At 44.1% G+C, this 9,877-nt stretch overlaps 1 pseudogene; it reads left to right on the top strand.

Moving 5' to 3' along the window:
* Positions 1–6,604: 6,604 nt before the first annotated feature.
* LOC136462685 (uncharacterized) lies at positions 6,605–9,877 on the top strand (annotated as a pseudogene).

The raw sequence follows: 9,877 nt of genomic DNA, 5'->3' as shown, positions 1-9,877 counted from the left end.
TTGGAGATTCGTCCCACGGCGTCATGGTTGTGGATGATGTCTCCGAGCAGGTATGAAGTGACGATTATGACTTTGTGGTCGGTGAAGTAGTGTAGGAGCTTCCTGGTCGCCATTAGTATGGCGTATAGGAGATTCTGCACATGAGGTTACCGAACCTTGGGGTCGGTAAGTACTTCTCCGATGAAGTATACGGGTCGCTGTACCTTGAGCTGGTGTCCCGGTTCCTCCCTCTCGATGACCAGGGCGGCACTCACCACATGGTTACTTGCCGCGACATAAAGAAGGAGGGGTTCTCCCCGTTCGGGAGCGACGAGGATTGGGGCCGACGTCAGGGACATTTTGAGGCTTTCAAGAGCCTACTGGGCTTCCTCAGTCCAGACGAAGGCATCCGTCTTTTTGTGAAGCTTGTAGAGTGTCATCCCCCCGTTCGCCGAGCCGGGAGATGAAGCGGCTTAGGGCAGTCATGGCAGCCGGTGAGCCTCTGCACGCCCTTGACGTTCTGTATGGGACCCATGTTGGAGATGGCTGCGATCTTTTCAGGGTTGGCCTCAATGCCGTGCTCGGATACGATGTACCCGAGCAGCTTCCCCCTTCGGAACCTCAAAAACACATTTTTCGGGGGTTCAGCTTGATGTTGAACCTTCGGAGGTTCACAAACGTCACGGCCAAGTTTGCGATCAGATCGCACGCTCGAGCTGTTTTGACCACTATGTCATCAACATAGACGGCGATTGTTGGTTTTGGTCGTTCGGCCTGATCAGGCTGATCGGGCAGGTCGATTTGGTCGGCGAAGCATTGCTGCATGCACCTTTAGTAGGTGGCGCCAGCGTTCTTCAGGCCAAAAGGCATGGTCACGTAGCAGTGCGAACCATACGGGGTGATGAACGAGGTTGCGAGTTGATCAAACTCTCTCATCGGGATCTGGTGATAGCCTGAGTAGGCGTCCAGAAAAGAGAGGATCTCGCAACCTGAGGTGGAGTCGATTATCTGGTCTATGCATGGCAAGGGAAAGTGATCCTTTGGACATGCCTTGTTGAGTCCAGTATAATCAACCCCACATTCTCCACTTCCCGGTCTTTTTCCTGACAAGGATAGGATTGACGAGCTAGTCGGAGTGGAAAACCTCCCTAATGAATCCGGCTGCCAGGAGCTTGGCGATCTCTTCGCCTATGGCCCTACGCCTCTCATCGTCGAAACGACACAGGCGTTGCTTGGTGGGCTTTGAGCCCAGGATAAGGCATAGTGCGTGCTCGACGACCTCCCGTGGTATCCCCAGCATGTCAGAAGGCTACCATGCAAAGACATCGCGATTGTCACGTAGGAAGTCGACGAGCTCGCATTCCTATTTGGCCGGGAGCTGGGTCCTGATTCGCACCATTTTGGCTGGGTCGGTGGGGTCAACATCCACTGCCTTGGTTTCCTCGAGCGGGCATTCATTACTCTTGGTTTCCCCACTCCAGTTCAACATTCATTACTCTTGGTTTCCCCACTCCAGTTCGACCCACCTCAGCATCTATCTAATTAACTGAGAAACACCGGCCTTTGTCCTTGCCTGTTGCTTTCCAGTAGCTGTCCATGGTGTCAAGGCTGGAGCACATGCCCATCAAGGTATTTCATGTCTCTTTGGTAAAAAACAAATTGCACTCCTTCTCTCCCCCATCTTCGCTTTACCTAACTATTGATTTTCAGCAAGTGAAAAAACACCACACCAGTTGACCTAAATATGTGTGTGTGCGCGCGTATGTGTACAATGCACTTGTGATCGTTTCTTACATGTTTCAATATGTTCGTAAAATTTTTAAAATTTCTATATGCCTATGCACTTTGGATTGAAAATTCCATATATTTGATACATATACAAATACAAGTGAAACAGCATCACATCACGACGTTGGCACCATGATCCAAATTGGACCAGTCAGTAAAGTGGCGAGTGGACTTTCAAACCTGGCAGTGTGGTCAACTATCTTATGGAGGCAAATCTATCTTGGTAAATACCAGTCTCACTAGTATCCCAATGAACATGATGGGGTCTACTATTTACATGAGGGAACACAACTCAACAACAGGACTCATTTGAGAGGGAGATTTTTTTGGCAGGGGGTGGGGAACAATAAGAAATATCATGCGTTAAAATGGAAAGGTGCTTGCCTGACCCAAAGAGTTTGTGGTGTTTGGTTCCTAGAGACAAGAGGTAATGAATGTTGACTCTTCTCACAAAATGGACATATAGAACTGAAAAAGGAAGAATAGTCATTTTGGTCCCCCAACTATTTCTCGAGGGTCAGTTTCGTCCTTGAACTTCAAAATAAACGGCCGTTTAGTCCTCAAAACTCTACTTTAGGCTCAATTTCATCCTAAAACTAATGAAGATGATCGTTTTAGAGGTCCTCGAACTTTGTATTTTGGGGCTCAATTTCATTATAATAACTTCAAGTGTATTTTGTTTCTTTAAACTTTCATTTTCAACACAACGTTGTCTACGTTACGTGGAACACTGTACTGTTGCACCTAGTTAGCTCCAACACCACCGGCTATTGGAGATAGAAAAAACAATATTCATCCAAAAACTCTTTCGTGGCCATTAATAATTCCAAGCTGTTATTTTTAGTGTTACCTTATAATGGTACCATTTATATATATCCGACTACATGATATTATGGGAGCAATTACAGTTGCATCGAACACTATTTATTCATTAAGAATACATGGATATATTGAAACAATAGCAAATCTATAATTTTGATAATTTATGGATGAAATTGTGCCTAAAATATAAGGTTCTCTTTTTGAATAGACAAAATTGTGTTGAAAATAAAAGTTAAATGCACTTTGGTAGTTTATGGATGAAATTGATCCCAAAATGCAAAGTTTGAGGACTAAAACGATCATTTTCATAGTTGTAGGATGAAATTGATCCTAAAACTAAAGTTTGAGGACCCAAACGGCCGTTTTGAAAGTTTATGGATGAAATTGAGCCTCGAGTAATAGTTGAGGGACCAAAATGGCAATTGTGCCAACTGAAAATGGAGAGCAGAGTATGTGCATTAGTATACTAAGCAAAAAATGAACAATAAAAGTATGTTCAGCTAAAGAGTATAGGTGCTTTCCAATTTTGACTGGGGCTTCACTCAGTCAAGCTCTAGTTTGAAACAGGGAGAGCTATGTCTGTTGGGGATGGGGAAAGGACCCGATTTTGGAAGGATGTTTGGTTAGGGCAGGATGCTGTCAAAACTAAATTTCCCAAATATATACAGGTATGCTTCTGACCAACAAATGTCAGTGGCTAAAGCCAGTTGAAGAGGCTGGTGGCGCAATTTAGAAGGCATTTTGGTGCAGTGGAGTTGGCAGAGTAGAAATTGAAAGATGCTCACCTTACTGAACAGGCCGATCAAGTTTTCTGAAAATTGAAGAAATCAGGATAATTCACTACTAGATCAGTGAGATTTATCATGTTTAATTAGTGGAGTGATACACAAAAGGATGACCGATATTTGGAGGACGAAATCTCCCTAAAGATACTGATTTTCCTCTGGATGGTTTGACATGATATGTTGCAAACTGCCCAATAATTAGTAATAATAATTTGATATGGTTTCAAGATTTGCAAACTCAGTGGAGTCGAGGAAACAGTTGACCACTTATTAATCTTTCGTTGCCCTATTGTTGTCCTGGTCTAGTGTTGGTGCGTGATAGCTTCGGATGGTCACAAATTCCAAGTGCTATTCTAGACTTCAAATCCAACCTGTTTAACCCAGCAGGGAGCACCAAAAACAATTTTGTTTTGTTTATCTTTGCAGGAGTAAGCTGGCTGTCTGGTGAAATGCATCAACTGGGTGTTCTCCAACAACTGGGACTTTGCTATTATGTAAGTTGAAAATCCCAGCAAACTTGCTAAGCTTTTAATAAAAGCTGGCCCAAAAGGTCTTTGGTCTAAAAAAAACTAATTCTCACTACTGCAGATGTCTGAGTTCTGAAATACCATAGAAGATTCTGTAGCAACCAAATATTACCTTGGTCAGGAATGTGGCCCCCTCTACGTCCACTGAACACAAATCTATACCTAGCATCCCCTTGTTTCTAACTTTGACATTCACACATGGTGTCTTCCCTCTAAGCCCATAGATACAATCCCATGCATCCATAGAAACCACTAGCAGACCCTCCTTTTTTCATGATGATGGCTTCCCTCTAAATTTGTAACACATAATCCCGTCATGAGCACTCCTAACCCAACTTTGGCATTCACATGAATGTGGTCCCCTCTACACCCACTGAACACATATATATCGCTAGCAGTCCTCGCTTTTCTAATTTTGGCATTCCTACGATAGTGTCTTCCTTCTAAGTCCATAGATGCAATCCCTTGTATATACAAAAGCTATTAGTGAACCCTCCTCTTCACATGACGTTAACCTCTTAAGTTCGTAGCACACAATCCTATCATGATCATCCCTGACCTAACTTTTGTGTTCACGTGAAGCTGGTCCCCTCTATGCCTACTGAACACAAATCAATCGCTAGCAGCGCTCTTTTCTATCTTTGACATTCACGCGTGGTGTCTTCCCTCAGCCCATAGATACAATTGCCTGTTCCATAGGAACTGGTAGCAGGTCCTCCTTTTTGCATGACGATGGCTTCCTTCTAAATTTGTAACACATGATCTCATCATGAGCACTCCTCATCTAACATCGGCGTTCAAGTGAAGGTGGTCCCCTCTACACCCACTAAACACAAATCTATCACTAGCAGTCCTGCCTTTTCTAACTTTGGCATTCACTTGGCGATGTCTTCCTTCTAAGCCCACATATACAATCCCTTGTATCTAAAAATTCTGCTAGCAGGCATTACTCTTCGCGTGACGTTGCCTTCGCTCTTAAGTCTATAGCACATAATCTGACCATGTGCATTCCTCTCATAACTTTGAATGCTCACGTGACGGTGGTTTCCCTCTCCGCCCGCAGCAATAATATTATAAATTCCACTAGCGGGCGTTACTCTTCGCGTGACATTGCCTTCCGCTCTGAAGTGTATAGCGCATCATCCTACCATGAGCATTCCTCTCCTAACTTTGTCGCTCACGTGATGGTAGTTTCCCTCTCCACCCGCAGAATATATCTATTTATCACTAGCCGCCCCCTATTTTAGTCCTGATTTACACGGTGGCCTTTTCTATTTATCTTCAAATACCTAGCATGGGCACTGTTGGCCTCGGGCCGAATCGGGCACGGCGCTAAAAACCATAGCCAGGCCCATACATGTGTGTGTGTGGCCCGTGCTTTTTAGCGGTGTACAGGACACACACATCTGTATGTGCGCGCGCGTGTGCGCCCGTGTGTGTCCTATACATATATAAAATGAAAAATAATCCACATATTAAAGTTTCTCAACACTTAAATTGTAAAATAGTTTCAGACACAACTATATAAGAAATGTTCAAGCAGATCGAGCGTCGTACCTTGAGATCGAAGCGATGGCTGGCGTTGTTGTGTTTGCATTTTCTTTTGAGGCGGAATTCGTGCATCACCAAGTTGGTCTTGGATCCCCTTGGGGCCCTGCCCATACTAGAATACCAATGCTTTCTTCATGCTCATATGTAGAATACCTGTGTTTTCTTCCCCCCACTGACTCCAGTTGCACCACCTCCAGAAGCAGCATCTATCCAATTAATTGAAAAACACCTTTGTCCTTGTCTGTTGCCTTCCAGTAGCTGTCCATGGTGGCATGGTTGGCGCACATGCCCATGAAGTATTTCATGTCCCTTTTGGTAAAAACAAATTGCACTCATTCTCTTCCATCTTTGCTTTACCTAACTATTGATTAATTTTTAGCAGGTGAAAAACACCACACCAGTTGAGCTAACTATGTGTGCGTGTGTGTCCGCATGTGTGTACAATGCACTTATTATCGTTTCTTACATGTCTCAATATTTCATAATAATTTTAAAATTTCTATATGCCTATGCACTTTGGATTCAAAATTCCATATATTTGATACATATACAAATCCAAATTGAAACATCATCACATCACGTTGGCATCACCTTTATATATAGGATGCATGCCTAGCCTAGAATGGCAATGCCAGGTCACATTGCACCTTGATCATCCACAGCTTCTTGCTGCAGCTGGCTAGCTCTCCTGCTGTGATGGTGACCGAGAACTGCTTCTAATCATGCTCAGAGACAAAAATGTTACCTTGGGCAGGAATTGTTGCTTCTCGTCGACAAATGCCTTCCTTAGTACCCACTTCTCTATTCTTCTGAGAGAATTGGTGATATTGTTTGAAAACAGTGGTACCATCCAATGTTTGAAAAGGCAACGCCTCATCCCCGCCTAGGCATGACTAATCACAAGGCAAGGGGTTTCGCCTAGCCTACGGGGGTAGGCGGACCCCTAGGCGGGCAGAGCGCCTCAGCGGCGCAAGGCGGCGCCTCAGCGTCGATTCGGCGGCGCTGAAGCGGTCTAGGCGGCGTGGAGGCGGTCGCGGCGACCGAGCGCGCGAAAAATTGACGCCGCGGGCAACCGTGCGCATGTAGCTGTCTTCGGGTGCAGGAAAAGAAGGCTCGGGCGTGGGAAGGATAAGAGGGAGAAGGGGGAAAAGGATGCGCCTACTTGCTTCTGGGAAGCTCTCCGACGGCCGCTCACCTCCCTGCAACCCTGCCGGGAAGCTGCTCCCGCCGGCTACGCTCCTCCTCGCTGGGTAGGTGGTCCCGTAGGCCGCGTTCCTCCCCGCCGAGCTCGTGGTACCGTCGGTCGCACTCCTCCCCGCTGAGCTCGTGGTCACGCAGGCCATGCTCTTCTGCGCCGAGCTCGTGGTCCCATCAGTCGCCTCCCTAAGTTGAAGCCCCAAGGCCCAAGGTCCTCCCTGCTCCTCTCCTCTGTTCCCTGCTCCTCTCCTCTGTTCCCTGCTCCTCCCTGCTCTTCTTCGCTCCTCTCCTCTGTTCTCCTGCTCCTCTCCTCTGTTCCCTAACTGCTTGGTAGGAGTATTGATCAGATCCGCACTACTAAGCAAGTGAATGCTACAATGACAACATGCCGTAGTCTGAACTTGGTAGGAGTGCTCTGAAGTGATGATTCTTATTTGATAAACAAATTGACCAAGCAGTTACCATGAATTTTCTCTTGGTTCAAGCTAGCACTTTTTTTAGCTGATGTGTGACTGATTGTATGTATCTTTGTTTGACTGAATCATTTGTAGGATGTGTGACTGATTTTTTTAGCTGATTTGCTACATGTATGTATTGCCTGAATGTTCACTTAACTCTGAATGTATTATCATTGAAATCTAAATGTATGTATATGTATAGGATGTCAACAACAGAGGTTGCACCTGAAACTGAGGGAGCGAATCTCCTGAGAAGGAATTCGGATGATGTGGGATGGGAATATGGGGTTCTTGTTGATGCTATCAACAAGGACAAGGTGAAGTGCAAACTATGTGACAAGGTGATGCAAGGTGGGATTTATCGGTTGAAGCAACATGTGGCCCATGAAGGAAAGAATGCGACAAAATGCAAGGCCAGAACACCGGAGCTCTGGAGGCTAAAGAGAAGTGCAAGAAAGCACTAAATGATGCAAAAAGGAAGAGGGAGGAGAAGACTGTTCGTGAACTAGAACTTAGAGAGGAAGTGAATGTTTCTCGGGTTGGAGGTGGAGAGTTAGAGGAAGTCACTTGTATTGGAAGTTCAGAGCCTCACAAATTAGGACCCATTGACAAATGGACGCGTGCTATTGATCCTAAGGCAACCAAATCTGAATCTTTCACTCAACAGAAGCTGAACAAGGAACTTTGGAAAGAAAGATTACATGAGGTGCATAAATATATTGCAAGATGGGCCTATAACCATGGTAATTTCCTTGCTGTTTTTTTATTTCAGATTTCAATTTCATTGGATGCCTTGTTGTAGTACTGAACTGAACACTAATTTCCTTTTTTTGTAACATTGACGGCAATACCATTCAATGCATGTGACAATGATGAGTTCAAGCAAATGTGTGAAGCAATTGGATAATTTGGGCCTGGAATTGAACCTCCAACTATGTTTGACCTGCGAGGAAGATTGTTGGAAGAAGAATATGCAAGAACCAAGAGTTTGCTGCAAGAACGTGAAGCCGAGAAGTTGAAGAATGGGTGCTCTATTATGACCGATGCTTGGTCAAATAAGAAGAGGAGAAGCATAATGAATGTGTGCACTAATTGTGCTGATGGAACTAGTTTTATTTCCTCAAAAGAGATGTCAGATGTGTCACACACAAGTGAAGTCATCTTTGAACTAGTGGACAAAGCAATCGAAGATATTGGTCCAAATGATGTGGTGCAAGTTGTGACTGACAATGCTTCTAACAACATGGGAGCAAAGAAGCTACTATATGAGAAGAGACCACAGATCTTTTGGACCTCTTGTGCAACTCACACAATCAACTTGATGCTCCAAGGAATTGGCAACATGGCTCGGTTCAAGAAGGTGATTGACCAAGCAAAGACATTCACCATATTTGTCTATGGGCACACAAGAACACTAGAGTGCATGAGGTACTTCACTAAGGGCAAAGAGATAGTAAGGCCAGGAGTGACTAGGTTTGCTTCAAACTATTTGACTTTGAACAGCATACAAGAGAAGAAGGACCAACTAAGAAAGATGGTGGTGCATAGTAGGTGGGACTCATTGAAGGATGTGAAATCAAAGAAGGGAAAAAATGCCACAGCAACTATATTGAATCCAAACTTTTGGAAGGATGTGAAGTTGACATTGGCTGTTTTTGAGCCATTGTTCAAAGTTCTCCGTTTGGTTGATGGAGATGTGAAGCCGTCCATGGGTTTTGTATATGGAGAACTATAAAGGCAAAGAGACGAGTCAAAGAGGCCCTTGGCAATAATGAGTCCCGTTTCAAGGATGTTATTGCTGTTGTTGACAAGAAAATGGCTAGAAGACTTGATTCTCCATTGCATTTGACAGCTTATTTGCTGAATCCACACTACAGTTATGCTGACCCTTCAATCTTTGATGCTCCCAAAATGACAGAAGGATTTATCAGTTGTGTGGAGACTTTTTATTATCATGATGAAGACATGCAAGAACAAGCTGCCAACATTGAACTCTAGAAGTATCAGAATAGAGAAGGACCATTTAGCAAGAAGCTTGCAAGGAATTTTGAAAACTTTGATTATAATCCAGGTAAAAGTTGTTTGCTGATTTTACATGGTTGTTTGTTGTGTTCATCTATCAATAAATCTGTTGTGCCTACTAACTAATAGAGAGGTTTTTTATTTCAGCATCATGGTGGCGGCTTTATGGAACTGAAACACCAGCTCTACAGAAGATGGCTACCAAGATCCTATCTTTAATAGCAAGTTCTTCTGGTTGTGAAAGAACTTGGAGTGGGTTTGATGGGGTTAGTACCTATCTGTTATCAAAATTTCAGCAGCATTACAATTAAATTGTAGAACTAAAAGTGCTCTTATTTTTAATTTATAGGTGCACACTAAGAAGAGAAATAGGCTTACTACATACCGCCTCAACAAGTTGGTCTACATTCAATTCAACAACAGGCTAATTAATAAGAGAGCAAAGATCAAGTCAAAGAAAATTACTGATGTTCTCTTGTCTAGTGATACAACTGAAGCTCAAAGTTTCCTCCAAAAGAATGGAGATGATTGTGCATTAGTTGTCTTTAGAGATGAGGAAGATGAGGAAGAACTCATGGAAGGTACAGGTATACCTTGGTCTGTGCTTGGAGATGCAGTGGGAGCAGAAGAACAACTAGAGCTGCGTAGAAGTACAAGGGTGAGAGAGCTCTATGAAGAAGAGTTTGAGTCCGAAGAAGAAGAGTTTGATGAAGATGAGGATGACTATGTGATGGATGAACCCTACTGA

This window comes from Miscanthus floridulus, chromosome 1 (assembly GCF_019320115.1).
Source record: "Miscanthus floridulus cultivar M001 chromosome 1, ASM1932011v1, whole genome shotgun sequence".
NCBI lineage: Eukaryota > Viridiplantae > Streptophyta > Magnoliopsida > Poales > Poaceae > Miscanthus > Miscanthus floridulus.
Note: the sequence above shows the minus strand (reverse complement) of the source record. Positions and strands in the feature narration are given on the sequence as shown.